Raw genomic sequence first — 18,784 nt, 5'->3', positions numbered from 1 at the left:
AAAATGGTCAAGGTTCCTGTCTGTGTAAGTGGGTGTTCCTTCTCTCGCGTGAGCATGCTTTCCCGCGTGAGACCAATGGTGGAGTTCGGTTTGCATGGCCAGTTGTCACGGGTGGGTGGAGATGCCTTGTAAGGACAGGGGTGAAAGTAAGGCAAAATACATATCAGGGTAAGCCATACTGGTAAAACATCAAATCAAATCCAACTTTATTGTCACATGTGAAATGCTTACTTACAAGCCCTTAACCAACAGTGCAGTTCAAGAAGAGTTAAGAAAATATTTACCAAATAAATGAAAGTAAAAAGTAACACAATAAAATAAAGAGGCTATGTACAGGGGGTACCGGTACTGAGTCAGTGTGCGGGGGTACAGGTTAGTTGAGGTAATTTGTCCATGTAGGTAGGGGTGAAGTGACTATGCATAGATATTAAACAGTGAGTAGCAGCAGTGTACAAAACAAATGGAAGGGGGGTCAATGTAAATATTCCGGTGGCCATTTGATTAATTGCTCAGCAGTCTTATGGCTTTGGGGTAGAAGCTGTTAAGGAGCCTTTTGGTCATAGACCTGGCGTTCCTGTACCGCTTGCTGTGCGGTAGCAGAGAAAACAGTCTATGACTTGGGTGACTGGAGTCTCTGACAATTTTATGGGCTTTCCTCTGACACCGCCTATTATATAGGTCCTGGATGGCAGGAAGCTTGGCCCCAGTGATGTACTGGGCTGTACGCACTACCCTCTGTAGCGCCTTACGGTCAGATGCCAAGCAGTTGCCATACCAGGCGGTGATGCAACCAGTCAGGATGCTCTCGACATGAGCCTTTCACAATAATTAAAACCCAAATGTCAAGAAAACTGTAAGCTATTACACCATTATTTAGAATTACCACATGTCAAAGGCATGAAAAATGGACTTGAAAACGGGTGGTATACCAACATACGAGACAAAATGCAATGTGCCAATCGCCAAATGTCATTACACTTTTTGGTGTTTGGTGTACAAGATGTCTCTTTCCATTCACCACTGTTAAAAGGCTGGAAATATTTTGTGAGTGGATGAATGTGCACGTGTAGCCTAGTAAAGGAGCCCATTTTATTTATTTTATTAAACTATTATTTTACTAGGCGAGTCCATTAAGAACAAATTATTATTTACAATGACAGCCTACCAAAAGGCAAGTGATTGTTTGAGAATCTGATGATCTGAACATCATGACTTATTGTGGCATAAACACAACCAAAGGTAATACATGCAAGTTAAAGCTACAATATGTAACTTTTTGACGACCCAACCAATTCACATAGAAACATATGTCATAGCTCTATCATTGTCATTAAAAGCAAGTCTAAGAAGCGGTAGATCTGTTCTATGTAAGCTATTTCTATGCTTCCCGTTCTTAAGTTTTGTTTTTGCAAAACTGAAATGCACAATTTGAATGCCTGAATTGGAAAACAAGGAATGGATCCTAATGTATTTCACAATATCATACCAGGTGGAATTTAAATGTTTACCAAAATGAGTGGCGGGGGTAAACGCGTTGAATCCCATATTACCCCTTTAATCAACAGTAGATGTATTCAATTAATTAGAAATAGGCCTGTGTTTGAGTATGAGAGGCACAGACCTATTTTTGTGATGAATTGAGCCATTGTTTTTCCTGCTTTCTTTAAGGTATGTCTGATTGAATTCATTTCATATGTGGGACAATTGTTGACTGTAACGGTACTCATTCTTCTATATGCTATTATGTTATTAATAAAGTACAAGAATGGAAAGAAAAGGATCAACAGAAAAGGAAACAGGCCTTATGAGAACGTCTGTGTGTTTCTACGTAGGCCTAAATGAGAGCGAATATACATGAGCGAATTGTTAGTCTGTGTGCAGATGAGGGATTGACTCACTTGAGGGACTCAGTGGCCTGTTCAAGGGGAATCGACTGGGCCCTCCCCCAGCAACGGCAGCAGCAGCCCAGTCAAGTCAAGCAGGGAAAGTGGGTCAGACAGAAAACCCCCAGAAAGCAGTACAGCACAGCTCTCAGTAACACACTGACACCACATGCCTTGTATTTTTTGTACAAGAAAGGAAAAATGCTGCTCTAACACAGTAATTGTGAGCCAAATGCAAGAATATTCCCTTGATAGTGCACTACATTTGGCCAGTGCCCGGTCAAAAGTAGTGCACTATATACGTAATAGGGTGCCATTGGGGACGCAGACAGTGAAAAGAGGCACATTTAAACACACCTTGCTATACAGACACTGGCCAGACCAATGTGTTAAATTTCAGGGTGGAGTAAATAACAGTTTTATAATTGATTTGTTTACTAGGATGGCTTCAGGTTACTCAACATGCAGTGTATAATAGAGTGACTGTATTCCCAAATGTGTCTTGAAGACTGACCCCCTCCAGTTAAACTGATCCATTTTGTTTGATATGTTACGAATTGCATTCGTACAATACGTTACCAATTTGCAAAGTGTACAATATGTTACGAATTTGTAAAACGAATAACATGTTACGAATTCCAAATAGTTTTTGCAAACGTTAGTTATGCTAGGAGTTAAGTTTAGGGTTAGGGCAAGGGTTAGCTAAAAGGGTTAGGGTTAGCTAACACACTAAGATATTTCAAATTAGCTAAAAATTAGTATGTAGTTGCTAATTAGCTAAAATTATAAAGTTGTACGTGATGAGATTTGAATACGCAATCTTTGGATTGTTAGACGTTTGCGTTATACGCCCGCCTTAAGTAACCATCTGTCTTGTGTAACCATACGTAATGTAACATATACTAATTGCAGTGTCCTGGATTTACATGTACTATGTTACGTCTAGTCTATGAGACCAGGCTGTGTATTTTCCATCCAAGTTCATGCCTATTTCACTGGATAAATGTAAGCAACCAAAGGCATCTTCTCAAACCTCTGACAGCAAATACTTTGTGGATGGAGGTAGAGATAAGAGAAAATCACACTTATTGATCTCAAATCGCAATGTATTGCTAAAATTACGAGAGTACAGAATATAATTACATAATATAGAATGTTACATTATAGGTCTCTCACTGCATAGTTCCACCAACACTATAACACTATGATCAACAACATTTTGTGTCAACCCTGTGTTCTATGCTTTGCACATTAGCAAAAACAGCTTATAATATGATTGCTTCAAACATCAAAAAATCAGTGAAACATATGGAACAAATCTAATGAGCTACAGCTGAACAGTGACTTTTCATAGTGGAAAGCATAATCATTTCCATTAATGCATAATAAGGCAGGGTCTATGCATGCAATTAGTCCCTAAATGTATTATGATGTAAGGTTGAAGTACATAGAACAGAAACAAGGATGTAGCCAACTCAGCACTAACCATGTAACAAAGGAATTACACCACTGTGCATCCCAAACAGCACCCTATTCCCTATATAGTGCCCTACTTTATGAGCCCTGGTCAAAAGTAGTGCCCTACATAGAGAATAGACTCAACCCATGACAAATTATAAACTTCACCCATTGTCCATTACAGTCCAGTCTACCAGTCTAATATTATAGTATTAAAGGGGGACTATGTCATAAACCCTCTAAGTTCCATAATGGGGCCAAAATGGCTACCATTTTGGTCAGGGAGAATCCAAAACCAGTCTAATTGGAATTAATGGCAGTAGAGGCATTTCCAGCTTTTACTTTTGCAGGAAAATAAAAGACGTGATGTATCAGAAATTGTGTAATGGAATTATAGTCAACCTAAAATATTATTGTCATATAATTATAAATACAGTTTATACAGGTTTTATACAAATGTTGTTTATAAATAGCCTCTAGAATATATGTAAACAGACCATAAATATTTCAGATTTTGTTTTCTTGGAAAGCTGTGAGTGCTATTTATTATATGATACAATACCAGTACTAGTTGCATTTACAACTTGTCTAAGTCCTATCATCAACTGATTTGAGCCAGTGTATGGCTTTAGATTGTTTGAATGGAATTTTGGCATATTGGCAGTTAATAAAAAATAATAATAATTGGAATCACTCCTCTAAAACTGTTTGGCCAGCTAGCTAACACACATACAATGCAGATAAACAATGAATGTGAAGAGTTTAACACAATATCTTATCACAGCACTGTCAAATCATGGTTGACCAACTCCCTGACCAACATGGCTGACCTATGGACCATCATAAGAAGGTTCTAGTATTCTAATTCCTAATTCTATGGTCTACTGTCTGTGAGCATCATCACTTGACTCTTTCACATTGACCCTCTACCCCACAGCTACTTCTCGACCACCCAGACCCCTTTTATCACCCCACTTAAAGCATCCATGTGACAGCTGGCTTTTAATGAACAATTTCACTGATGTGCCTTAGGTTGGAGCTGGCAGGGACCCAAGCAGGAATTGGTCTCTGGGTCTGGGTCTCAAATGGCACCCAATTCTCTACATACAGTAGTGCACTCGAAATGGAATAGGGTGCCATTTGGGACGTAGCCACAATGAGACGAGTGACACTGATTGCGTTTCTCCAAATTAAACCTCACCTGACCTTGGCAGAGGTAAATCATTAGTTTCCCGTTGTAATCATCACACGGCCGCAATTATACTCCATTGGACCTCCATTTGCATTTAGACGTAGCTCAGGCCATGCCAAAAAGAAAATACACTTTGACAATGTCAGAGAAACTCAGGGACAGTGGTTTGCAAGCCAAAGGGATTGTATGATTGGAGCATAGTTATACATACAGTACAGATAAGCAACTACAGAGCACATATTTTGTGTGCAACCCTTCTAAACAAGTCTACCTTATAACAACACTCTAATTCAAGAATATTCAAACATAGAGAGAGAGCATTTGAGTTTACATTACTTGAAATGCAGCCCATAACCGAGAAAAAAGATAATCAGGGAATTACTTGCATCATTAGTAATTAATTACTTTAGTAATAAGGTGTTCTTTCTTACTGGCAGCTGTCTTACTGAACTAAGGGGTTGCCTAGCAATCACCATTACACACTGGGTGACATCATTCATGGCTGAATCAATCCAATCTCTTTAATTAAAATTACCAAGCTGACCATGTAGCATTATTTCCATAAATGTGACCTTCAAACTAAGTCAGAAAACGTGAGCACAGTGAGGGGGTGTGTGAAATGTATCCAAGTCAGATTAGTATGGTGAAAACGTAAAATGCTGTGGTCTGCAAAATCATTGCTGAGATTCAATTTTACCACAGGGTAGGTACAATAGGCGTGACTTAATTTCCTCTGAAACACGCCAGCCATGCTGTAGTAGACAGGAGACAGTGAAGAACAAAGGACAAAGCAGCCTGAAGTAGAGCACATCATGGCTACAATACTGAAGCCAGCGGGTTTAAAATAATAATAATCTCCCTTTGTAGGTTGGAAATAGAACAATTGTGTGTAATAGTATTAGTAATCTACAGCAGTGGTCCCCAACCTTTTTTTCACAGGGCCTCCTTTTTCACATTTGAAAAATGTCACCCCCCCCCCCCCCCTTTTTAGAATTGTTAATTGAGATACCCTATGTTAAATATAACACCAAAAGCTTGATTTTGTTTAATTTGAGGGTCCTAGGATTTTTTTTTTTTTAAGCTCATTTCCTACAAATCTCATGACATCTTTTAGGTAGGCTATTTAATAATGATCATAATAATAATAATAATGGATAAGGAAAGTAAACTCTAGACCTGATTTCCCCAAATGTTATTTAGCTACCAAATTGTTTTATTATAATTCATATGAACCCTTGGTTTAATTATACATATTCTCTTTTACAGAAAGTGAATAGATCAAATGATAGCGACAGAGTCACACATTGTATAAGATTACTTCCCAAGCAAATTAGTTTTTTTTACTCCTCTACATTAGGTCAGCCTCAGATATCTCCATGTGCTTCAGAGTTGTGTCTTCCTCTGGCATTTTATAGCTTGTTTCTAGCCTAAAGCAATGCAGAGTTATGCGTCGTTATAGATCGGTTTATACAATTGCGAATTTGTAAACCCCTAGGTTGGGAAACCCTATTCTAGAGTAATTTAAGATACGTCCCATAGGGCTTTCTTCAGAAGTAGTGCATTATAGGGAATAGGGTACCATTTGGGACTAAACCCTTAGTGTCAGGGACAGCATTCTCACACTAGACACAGAGCCACTAGACACTGAGCCTATGTCCCGACAATTCAGGTCTTTCAATCCATTAGGGATCACCACTAATCATTTAGCCAGCAGAGTGGCGAGTCAAGACCTGGGTTAATTTGTCCTGGCACACAGTGAAATGGGGCTGTGCATCCCAAATGGCCCCCTCTTCTCTTTATAGTGCACTACTTTTGACCAGGGCCCATAAAACTCTGGTCAAAAGTAGCGTACTATGTAGCTGTTCCACAGATGTATACACGTGTAGTGGTTGATTGTGGATGCTTGGGAAGGAAAACAACCTCTCGACGAGACGTCCCCCCCCCTCTGCTCACCGCTCTTTAGGCTGCGTCTCAAATGGCACTCTGTTCACCATATACAGATGTAGGATCTTAATTTGATCACACTTGCTGCAGGAAATTTCCTGCATAGCAGGAAATGCAAATGTGTAGTGTATTCGAAGTTTAAAAAAGGCTTCTAAAGTTTGTAATTTCCACTTAAAAATGTCAGACTTGATTTGCCCTAACAAACAATGTGTCAACCCCTACAAAGAAGTCCATTAATTATAATCCACACAATAATTCAAATTTCCGGTTGCTGTAGGATTATTTTCCTTCTTGAGGAACTGGCCAAATTAAGATCCAACACCTGTAGTGCACTACTTTTGACCATTGCCCTTTGGGCCCTTGTGAAACATAGAGCACTATAAAGGATAAAGGGGGCCATTTGGGATGCATTGACGCAGACTTATACACACTGTTCTCACTAAGTCTGGGATATGACCTATAGATTCTGTCTGAAGACTTTATTATGCTAATTCGATTTCCGCAGGGTCACGGACATCGACTGTACGGCTGTAAAATAGCAGCATGTGTCTACAGAGGGGGAAAGGAGGTTCAAAATCAAGGAGCCATCTCAGCAGGTAAATGTGTAAAATAAAATAAAAACATTTATAATTTGTGGTATTAAATTAGTATAAATACAATAAGATAAAACATTTGACATAATGGTGCACTTCCACTAACTGATCGGTGGACTAATAGTTTATAAGCAAGAATGTATTTATAAAAAAACTATTTATTGTGTGTAACACAAAAAATATATATTTTCATAATAAACAATGGAAATTGCCTGAGTCACATGAGTCAGTCTACTCTTGGGCGCAAACGTATCAGTGTTTCTTGTCTGAAAGCTGTATAACACTACTCAACAACTCAAAGTAACATTTCCATTCAACAAACTTTGAATGTTGTTAGCTATGTACAATTCACATTTAACATCTGACATTTATGCTTGCATTTCCCCGCCCTGCCAGTCATTTAGACATTTTTAATTAGAAGTGTTCCACTCTGTTTTCCCTGGACTCCTATTTGCTGTGCCACTTTGTCCTTTATTAGCACAATTGCCCTGGAATGCAGGCCATGTTAACGGAACTAAATGATCAAACCACATTTTCAAAGAGAAAAGGGCTTAGAGGATAGTCTCTCTGGGTGTTTGTGGCGTGGCCACGGGATGTCTGTGATGCAGTAGTGTAGTAGGTAGTTAGTGCAGGATAGTTACAGGATAGTGATAGGTGATGCATCCTTAAAGGGCCTGAGAATGGACCTTTGAATCCCACAGATGGTTCTGTGTCAGTGGAGGTAGAAACAGCTGGCTCTGTGTCACCAACTAAGAGAGACACAACGCAACAAGAACAGATCAAATCACAGTTTATTGGTTGCGTACACAGTTGTTATCGTGGGTACAGCGAAATGCTTGTGTTACTAGCTCCTGACAATGCAGCGAAAATATCAAACAAGTACACAAATAATAATCAAAAACAAAAAAACAAGAAATCACAGGATGAATCCAGTTAGCAACCCACATAACACTGTATCAGTAATCCAAATGCAATATATGCGTATATATCAAATCATGGGCTACACATACATCAAATCAAATCAAATCAAGTTTATTTTATATAGCCCTTCGTACATCAGCTAATATCTTGAAGTGCTGTACAGAAACCCAGCCTAAATCCCCAAACAGCAAGCAATGCAGGTGTAGAAGCACGGTGGCTAGGAAAAACTCCCTAGAAAGGCCAAAACCTAGGAAGAAACCTAGAGAGGAACCAGGTTATGAGGGGTGGCCAGTCCTCTTCTGGCTGTGCCGGGTGAAGATGATAAGAGTACATGGCCAAGATGTGTATATACACCAAAAAGATACACAGGAGCAAAAGAACACGTTTTTTCCCCCAACCTTACACCAACTTCGATTTTGGACTGATTAAAAGGAAGCCTGGACAGTGAGAGTTATTCAGTATTGAACCAAAATCATCATCATCATCACCTGCTATGAAAAAAGGTGTGTGCTGTGTGCTGCAGTGTGAACAGATCAAGACACCAATTTATGAGGAAATGTGCAGAACAAAATGCACCTTGAAATGTACGACACAGAGTTTTCCATTGTGTCAGATGTGTATACTAAGACCAGGTGCTGCAGTGTGGACAGACGGAGGACTTAGTGACTGTCACAGAGAAGGTTGGAGCAGGATGTGGGGTGCTGGCGGGCTACGTGGCTGATGTGGGCCTCCAGCTTAGGGAACCTCTGCAGCGCGGTCCAGTAGGCCTGGATGGACAGGCTGTAGAGGAGGCAGAGAGTCAGCGCCGTCATGTTGGCCGAGTGCTTAGCATCCGTCACCAGGCACAGCTCAGAGCGCGGTCGGACCAAACCAGAGACAAACAAGAAGACAGGTCAGTAGTTGAGATGTGCGAGCGTTGCTAAGAATGGAATGGGGTCCTCATCTGGGTAAAGTCATGTATTCCACAAAAGAAAAGACGATGGTACCTAATGGGTTTCCATCAGTCAAAATACAAAACAAGTAAGAATTTAGCATAAATATCAACCTTGAGCAGCAGCCACTAACAATGGCTGAAACCAAGTCCGTCTTAATTACACAGCAACATAATAACATTTCTATGGAGCAACCTAAATATAAGCATTCATTAAAGGTGGTGTGAGCTACTTTGATCTTAAATATTTTCATACACTAAATGTGGCTCAGTTGGGAGTCCCTCAATCCCTTTTTCTCCCCAATTTCATGGTATCCAATTGGTAGTTACAGTCTTGTCCCATCGCTGCAACTCCCGTATGGACTCGGGAGAGGCGAAGGTCGAGAGCCACGCGCCCTCCGAAACACGACCCTGCCAAGCCGCACTGCTTCTTGACACACTGCTCGCTTAACCCGGAAGTCAGCCACACCAATGTGTCGGAGGAAACACCGTAAAACACCGAACCCTCCCCTAACCCGGACGATGCTGGACCAATTGTGCGCCGCCTCACGGGTCTCCCAGTCACGGCCACTTGGGAGGCCATTTAAGTTTTTTTATAATTAAATGTAATTACCATACCATGCATGTACATTGTGTTGTTCACATAAACATCAAAGAACAATCATATTACTATGATGTAATTCTCAAAATCCCTTTAACAACTTGCATGACAATCCTGGGATATTTCTGCATCTGTTTATGCTACATTCACCTCAGATTCCTTGATTGCCAACCCAAAACAAATGTTGTAGAATAAAGACGGAAACAAATGGCTTTTGACCATGCAACTACTTATGCCATCAGCAACGATCCCATTTATCTAATTAGAACAAACAACAAATTAGACATCTATTATAGCATGAGTATAAACACATATTATAGCCAACTTCCTGATTGAATATCTGGCACATCTTATCAGTTATGATTATCATGTGCATCCCTGCTGAGGCATCCCTCAGTGCCTTTCATTTATAATCTCAACACTTTGAGCAGTGATCAGTCACTGTCAGGGGGACTCTGCAGTAGTAGAGGGGACAGGGAGGAAGACCATACTAAGCCTGTGCCATTATGACCTACAGTTGAAGTCGGAAGTTTACATACACCTTAGCCAAATACATTTGAACTCAGTTTTTCACAATTCCAGACATTTAGTCTGAGTAAATATTCCCTGTCTTAGGTCAGTTAGGATCACCACTTTATTTTAAGAATGTGAAATGTCAGAACAATAGTAGAGAGAATGATTTATTTCAGCTTTTATTTCTTTCATCAAATTCCCAGTGGGTCAGAAGTTTACATATACTCAATTAGTATTTGGTAGCATTGCCTTCAAATTGTTTAACTTGGGTCAAACATTTCGGGTAGCCTTCCACAAGCTTCCCACAATAAGTTGGGTGAATTTTGGCCCATTCCTCCTGACAGAGCTGGTGTAACTGAGTCAGGTTCGTAGGCCTCCTTGCTCGCACACGCTTTGTCAGTTCTGCCCACAAATTTTCTATAGGATTGCGACCAAGCTTTAACTTCCTGACTGATGTCTTGAGATGTTGCTTCAATATATCCACATAATTTTCCTCCCTCATGATGCCATCTATTTTGTGAAGTGCACCAGTCCCTCCTGCAGCAAAGCACCCCCACAACATGATGCTGCCACCCCCGTGCTTCACGGTTGGGATGGTGTTCTTCGGCTTGCAAGCTTCCCCCTTTTTCCTCCAAACTTAATGATGGTCATTATGGCCAAACAGTTCTATTTTTGTTTCATCAGACCAGAGGACATTTCTCCAAAAAGTACGATCTTTGTCCCCATGTGCAGTTGCAAACCATTGTCTGGCTTTTTTTATGGCGGTTTTGGAGCAGTGGCTTCCAGGGAATGAGCTATGACATCCTACCTGTCTGAGGGGTTCTGAGAGCTCAATGAGGATGGCCTTTCATCAAACCACTTTCCCTGGTAACAATTCTCCAGGTGGTCAAAGATGTGCTGGCGGAAGCTGCCAGGGAGACGGCAGTGTCACTTATACTTCTTCAGGTCACTGTGCTAGATGGAACAGTAAATGTTTGAAAGTGTAAGATTTAAGATCCAAAATTCATTAGACTGAATCGTGCATCTATACTGCCCTCTGGTGAGGATTGTATGTATACAACTTCCATAATTATTTTACACTGACTGGACCAATACAACAAATGCAAATAATCCTGCATATATATATATATATATATACACAGTCAGTGTAAAATTATTATGGAAGTTGTATACATACAAAAGTTTGGACACACTTACTCATTCAAGGGTTTTTCTTTAATTGTACTATTTTCTACATTGTAGAATAATAGTGAAGACATCAAAACTATAAAATAACACATATGGAATCATGTAGTAACCAAAAAAAAAGTGTTAAACAAATCAAAATATATTGTATATTTGAGATTCTTCAAAGTACCTACCCTTTGCCTTTGACAGCTTTGCACACTCTTGGCATTCTCTCAACCAGCATTGTAATTAACAGGTGTGCCTTGATAAAAGTTAAATTGTGGAATTTCTTTCCTTCTTAATGCATTTGAGCCAATCATTTGTGTTGTGACAAGGTAGGGGTGGTTTACAGAAGATATTTGTTAAAAGACCAAGTCCATATTATGGCAAGAACAGCTCAAATAAGCAAAGAGAAACGACAGTCCATTACTTTAAGACATGAAGTTCAGTCAAATTTGAAGAACTTTGAAAGTTTCTTCAAGTGCAGTCGCAAAAACCATCAAGCGCTATGATGAAACTGGCTATCATGAGGACCGCCACAGGAAAGGAAGACCCAGAGTTACCTCTGCTGCAAAGGATAAGTTAATTAGAGTTACCAGCCTCAGAAATTGCAGCCCAAATAAATGCTTCACAGAGTTCAAGTAACAGACACATCTCAACATCAACTGACTGCGTGAATCAGGCCGTCTTGGTCAAATTGCTGCAAAGAAACCACTACTAAATGGGCATCAAGCAGAAGAGACTTGCTTGGGTCAAGAAACATAAGCAATGGACATTAGACCGGTGGAAATCTGTCCTTTGGTCTGATGAGTCAAAATTTGTCTTTGTGAGATGCAGAGTAGGTGAACGGATGATCTCCGCATGTGTGGTTCCCACCGTGAAGCATGGAGGAGGAGGTGTGATGGTGTGGGGGTGCTTTGCTGGTGACACTGTCTGTGATTTATTTTGAATTCAAGGCACACTTAACCAGCATGGCTACCACAGCATTCTGCAGCGATACGCCATCCCATCTGGTTTACGCTTAGTGGGACTATCATTTGTTTTTCAACAGGACAATGACCCAGCACACCTCCAGGCTGTGTATAGGCTATTTGACCAAGAAGGAGAATTATGGAGTGCTGCATCAGATGACCTGGCCTCCATAATCACCTGACCTCAAACCAATTGAGATGGTTTGGGATGAGTTGGACTGCAGAGTGAAGGAAAACCAGTGAACATGTGCTCAATATATGTGGGAACTCCATCAAGACTGTTGGAAAAGCATTCCAGGTGAATCTGGTTGAAAGAATGCCAAGAGTGTGCACAGCTGTTATCAAGGCAAAGGGTGGCTACTTTTAAGAATCTCAAATATAAAATATTTAGATTTATTTACACTTTTTTAGTTACTACATGATTCCATATGTATTATTTTATAGTTTGTCTTCACTATTATTCTACAATGTAGAAAATAGTAAAAATTAAGAAAAACCCTTGAATGAGTAGGTTTGTCCAAACCTTTGACTGCACACATTTGTTTACATCCCTGTTAGTGAGCATTTCTCCTATACCAAGATAATCCATCCACCTGACAGGTGTGGTATACCAAGAAGCCGATTAACCAGCACGATCATTACCCAGGTGCACCTTGTGCTGGGAACAATAAAAGGCCCATTGTCGTGACATTCATCTGCCGCCATCACCTCATGTTTCAGCATAATAATGCATGTCCCCATGTCACAAGGATCTGTACATAACTCGTAGAAGCTAAAAATGTCCCTATTGTTCCATGGCCTGCATACTCACCAGAAATGTCACCCATTGAGCATGTTGGGATATACGACAGTGTGTTCCAGTTCCTGCCAATATCCAGTAACTTCGCACAGCCATTGAACAGTGGGACAACATCCCACAAGCCACAATCAACAGCCTGATCAACTCTATGCTAAGGAGATGTGTCGTGCTGCATGAGTCAAATGGTGGTCACACCAGATACGGACTGGTTTTTTTCCACGACTCTACCTTTTATTAAGGTATCTGTGACCAACAGACGCATATCTGTATTCCCAGTCATGTGAAATCCATAGATTAGGGCCTAATGAATGTATTTCAATTGACTGATTTCCTTATATGAACTGTAACTCAGTAAAATCTTTGAAATTGTTGCATGTTGCGTTTATATTTCTGTTCAGTGTATATATCAAGATATGTTAAATAGCCTCGGTGTAATCATTGAATTACATAGGTCTATAGAATCCCTATTCATTTCATATATGATCGCTCTGGGCCTAGTAGCTATCCTAGACCTAGTTAAGATTTGTCATATGACTTTTAACCTTTTAATGAGGCATAAACACAACCAGTCATGATGTTTTCATCTAACTGTTGTCAAACGATCACTGTAGGCTACCCGCGCACGTTGGTACACTAAAAAAAAAATATTCCTGCATCCAAAGTGCCGCCTTGTCAGCGCGTCTTGGTCTCGGCCACTCATCTCCGCCTTGGCAAAATGTAAGTGTTCTCGTCGAACCTCAACGCAATTTGGAGCGTATACCACCCGGTTTCAAGTCAATGTGCATTTTTTTGCGGTTAAATAAGGATGTAATCTCCTAAACAAATGTGGCCCCACATAGCTAGCTAACTGGATACGAGCTGCATTGGCTCAACAATCTGCCACAGAGCTTCTAGATAGCGTTTCCAAGCAGCCACTTGAGAGTAGCATGCGTTACAAATTTTGAAGTGTATTGTTTGTTGTTGTAGTACTGCGTACTTTTCTTGCTATTTGAACGGATTACGCGTGGCTCTGATAACGATGGATTGTACAAACATTTTGGAATACTCATTGCATTCTCTACGGATTTACAAAAAACATGAACCGCATATCGGATTTAAACTTCAGGGCTTCGGGATAATGCGCGCAAGAAGCGGAGGAGAGGGACTACAGCTGGCAAGGGCAGCCTGAGGAACATACTGACAATAGAAGGTAGCAGATCTAAATTACATCGAAACTATAACCGCTCACGTGAATGCAGAGTTCTAACTGAAGTATGTGATGTCGCAAATACATCCCAAAAATGCCCCCGTCTCCGAATGTGCTTGTTTGTAATTCAAGCTAATTCATAAACAAAGTGGATAAATGTAAACTGCTTCTTCAATCAGTAAATGCAGACTTTGGATGTGTCACTGAAACTTGGGTCCACGAAAATATCCCAGATTTAAAATATTTTCATACAAGACTATCAGCTGTTCAGTAATGACGGGTCCAAAGAGGGGATGAATGTGAATTAAAGTGTGCAGGCAAAGAGAAGAACTGACCTAGAGAAAGAGGCGTTTGAGTGTATGTGGCTTCAGCTTCATCCTAAGTAACCCCACCAATGGCAAATGAGAAAACACTTCAGCAGAACACTGTGGATTATCTCATTAACACTGTCCATGTGATCAGGATGTCCTCTCCCCAAATGGTTTTCATCCTGTGTGGAGACTTTAATCCCTCCTAGATCTGATCATTACAAATCTGAAGAATCACTATAACACTCTCACTGTACTTGCTCCTCTCAGATCTGATGATCAAATGTCTGCTGTTCTCCCCATACAACATCAGGAGGGAGAAGCGCGGTGCAGTGGAAAAACGGATGTCTGGTAACCAAGAACAGAAAGGAGGCCTTGGTGTGTGTGTGTGTATTTAACGAGGCAAGTCAGTTTAGAACAAATTCTTATTTACAATGACGACCTAGCAAGAGGCAAAAGACCTCCTGCGGAGACAGAGGCTGGGATTAAAAATGCAAATGTAGGACGAAACACAGATCACAACGAGAGACAACACTGCATAAAGAGAAACCTAAGACGACGACAACAGCATGGCAGCAACACATGACAACGTAGCATGGTAGCAACACAGCATGACAGCAACATGTTAGCAGCACATGGTACAAACATTATTGGGCACGGACAAAGGGCAAAAAGGTAGAGACAACAATGCATCACGTGAAGCACCCACAAGTGTCAGTAAGAGTGTACGGCCAGTACTGACTGGACTGCCATATGAGGTGGAGAGCGGTGATGCAAAGGTGGAGACGTTAAAACTCCACTTGATGTACAGTATGCCAATCAGAAAACAGCAACACTGGACAAGCCCTGGATGACTGAATGAATAAAGGCTGCCATCAGGAAAAGACAGAAGATTTTCAACAGATATGGTGAGAACAATGAAATGGAGAACGTACAGAAACACAGTGCAAATGCTTATCAAGGAAGCAAAGAAAAACTACTACAAAACCTAAATCCAGGACCTAAAGAAAAAAAACCCTAAGGAATGATAGGACTTCGTTAACAAAGAACTGGGACGAAAGAACATCCGGAGGGAGAATACAGGTCGAGAGAATTGAGGACGACGACGGGGCTGATGTTTTGAATGGCTTCTTTGCTGAGGCATGGACAAGCACCATGCCTACAAGGCTGGTTGAGCTGTGCAGCATTGGCCAGATAAAGCAAGCTCTGACCAGACTCCGCCCACGTAAAGCTTGTGGGCCTGATGGCATTCCAGCCTGGCTACTAAAAGAGCATGCAGAAGATCTAGCCCCTGTCATCACACACATTGTTAACACCACCTACTGGCAGGGGACTGTTTCTGCTGCCTGGAAGATGGCCAATGTGTGTCCCGTACCTAAAGTGTCAACGAGTGACTGGAGGCCCATCTCTCTAACTTCATGCCTTAAAATTAAATAAATTCATGCCAACCGTTCTATCCGAGTGCATGGATCAGTATGCCTACTTCCCAAAGTCCAGCCCTACTACTGCCCTTCTGTTTCTTATTCACATGTCCACCCGAAAGGTTGTCTTCAGTGACACTCTGGACACTGGGTATGCAGACATGCTCCTGAATGGGTAAAAAGTCTGTGGAAATTCTGCTATGTTTTTCAACAGACCCTCCGCAACCTGCACCTCTAATCCTTTGGGACAGGAAGTACCAGCGGTAACAACGACCAAGTATCTTGGTTTTTATCTCGACTCTAACCTCAGTGGTGACACGTGGCACAGTCAGTATTGCATTTTGTATTTATTAGGGATCACGATTAGCTACTTTCAAGGCAGCAGCTACTCTTCTTCTCTTAATGTCCACACTCACACATAAAACAAAAGATAAAACAGTACATCATTATAACATTACTACATATCTACAATACAAAATATATAATACCGCCATACAACAATATTACAATGTACGTGTGTGTAGAGTGCGTGTGCTAGCTTGTGTGTGCATATGCGTGCGTCTGTACATGTGTCTCTTCACAGTCCCCGCTTTTCCGTAAGGTGTGTTTCTATCTGTTTGTTAAATCTGATTCTACTGCTTGCATCAGTTACCTGATGTGGAATAGAGTTCCATGTAGTCATGGCTCTATGTAGTACTGTGTGCCTCCCGTAGTCTGTTCTGGACTTGGGGATTGTGAAGAGACCTATGGTGGCATGTCTTGTAGGGTATGCATGGGTATCCAAGCTGTGTGCTGGTAGTTTTAAACAGACAGCCAACACCCGACTGTGAAACACCACTCTACCCACTGCTATCAGACTGTATAATAACTTTAGCTCTTAAATGTCTTTCCTTAAAATTCTCTTTTTAACAATCACACTTTAACATTTTCAATTTCCATTATGAAAAATGTCCTTTAATGTTTCAAGTGTCCTGTATTCTATCCATGTCACGTGTTATGTATTTTAAATGAGAGTTTTGCCATTCTTAGTCATTGTCAATTCTGCATTTTTTCAGTTTTATCTGTGAGCAAGAATAAATCATCTCGAACGCATAGTTTTCTTGGCATTTTGTGTTAATTGTAATAGGCTCACGTTTTACCGATATGGCGCACTCCCGCTATTTATTTTTCCAGGACGCCATACCGGACTGTACTGGCTTACTTTCTCCGCTGGTTAAAACAATATATTAATGCATCTGCATCAATCATCATAATATACTCTGCTAAAAGACAACTGGGCATTAAAATATGTACCTCGTCTTCAGATACTCTTTGGCTGGGGTTGGAGCTGCTTGTGAGTGCAGTTGTGTACTCCGGTTCTCGCTAAAACATGATTGTTCCAGCCATCTTGCTCACAATAACCACCCAGATTTCTGAAACCACTGGGATGAAAAGAGAATAAATTAGTATGCCTCTCCACCCTCACCCAAAGATGCTGTACTGTTTTTTAAAAAACTTGAGGGATGGTTTTCCGGATACAGACGAAGCGTAATCTAGTTCTGGACTAAAAAGCACTTTCAATGGAGAAAAGTGCTTTTTAGACCAGGACTAGGCTTAATCCATGTCTGGGAAACTGGCCCTTAGTGTTACAAATTAGATTAGCTGACCATGAGATAAATCTACCCCAGTGTCTGAAGATGTATTACTACACTCCCATAGTTAAGTGTCATCATGTGACACAGAGCTCGAAACTTGTCTATCTGTGGTGCCACTACTACACTAACCACAGAATAATGACCAAACCTTGATTTAATAAAACAAATTGCTCTCACCTCCATACAGTTGTGAACATTATTGTAGTAGCCTAGAGAATCTGAGCAGGCGCAACAGGCTGAACACCCTGGTAATTCTGATCAGACACAGTTTTGATCGAACTTCAGTTCTGTGGAGGGCAGATCAATGACACCTGCAGCCTGAAACAGACGTGCTCAATAAGCCCTGGCTGTACACACACCCTTCAGCCAGTGGGAGGCACTGGCACCATGTTTAACTTATCTCAAGAGAAGCAGATAAACTGTATTTAGAAAAGTATACAACATTTCAGAGCCCCCCCCCCCCCCCCAAAAAAAGTGTTCCAAAATAATAGTTGATTATTAGCATAATGGGGAGGGCACCCATGGAGAGTTTAATAATACAAACATTACAAAATCAAAATCTGAAAGAAGGAGCGGGAAATGTACATACTGCACTGATCACCCACCGCCAGAAGGTCTGGAATTAACCAAGCTTTTAGGTAGTGGTTCCTGACTTTAAGGTCAAATGTCTCTCTCATGATGTACCTCAACAAAATGTGTCTACAACAGAAAGAAGAAGACAACAACAGAAAAGCATGGAAATTCAGGGCGAGGTCAATGATGAAAAATACATGTATTCTACTCCAAATCTCGTTTTAACTTTATAATTTCACTTCACGAATGTTCAATCTTTCTTATTAAAACTGTTAATCGTGTTCTGTAAACCGAGTTCATGCCAACAAATCCAATACATATGTTTAAAACTATGTTCAGTAAACACAACTTTTATTTTGAAACGATCAGACCAGGGGCTATATTACGCCTTAGTCGAGGTAATTTGTACGTGTAGGTAGGGGTAAAGTGACTACGCATAGATAATAAACTGCGAGTAGCAGCATTGTAAAAACAAATGGGGGAGGGGATCTTGGGACCCATGACAAATATTTCCAGTCTCTTGGGGAGGAAAAGGTGTTGTCGTGCCCTCTTCACGACTGTGTTGGTGTGTTTGGAACATGATAGTTCGTTGGTGATGTGGACACCAAGGAACTTAAACTCTTGACCCGCTCCACTATAGCCTTGTCAATGTTAATTGGGGCCTATTTGGCCCACCTTTTCCTGTAGTC

General features: G+C 40.8%; 1 long non-coding RNA gene across 1 annotated transcript; it reads right to left on the bottom strand.

Moving 5' to 3' along the window:
* Positions 1–7,843: 7,843 nt before the first annotated feature.
* LOC139583097 (uncharacterized) lies at positions 7,844–17,295 on the bottom strand. The gene is made up of 2 exons (XR_011676483.1): positions 17,182–17,295; positions 7,844–8,839 (listed from the first exon to the last, which is right to left on the bottom strand). It is a non-coding gene; the product is annotated as an uncharacterized lncRNA (long non-coding RNA).
* Positions 17,296–18,784: the final 1,489 nt, after the last annotated feature.

Source organism: Salvelinus alpinus, chromosome 8 (genome assembly GCF_045679555.1).
Source record: "Salvelinus alpinus chromosome 8, SLU_Salpinus.1, whole genome shotgun sequence".
NCBI lineage: Eukaryota > Metazoa > Chordata > Actinopteri > Salmoniformes > Salmonidae > Salvelinus > Salvelinus alpinus.
Note: the sequence above shows the minus strand (reverse complement) of the source record. Positions and strands in the feature narration are given on the sequence as shown.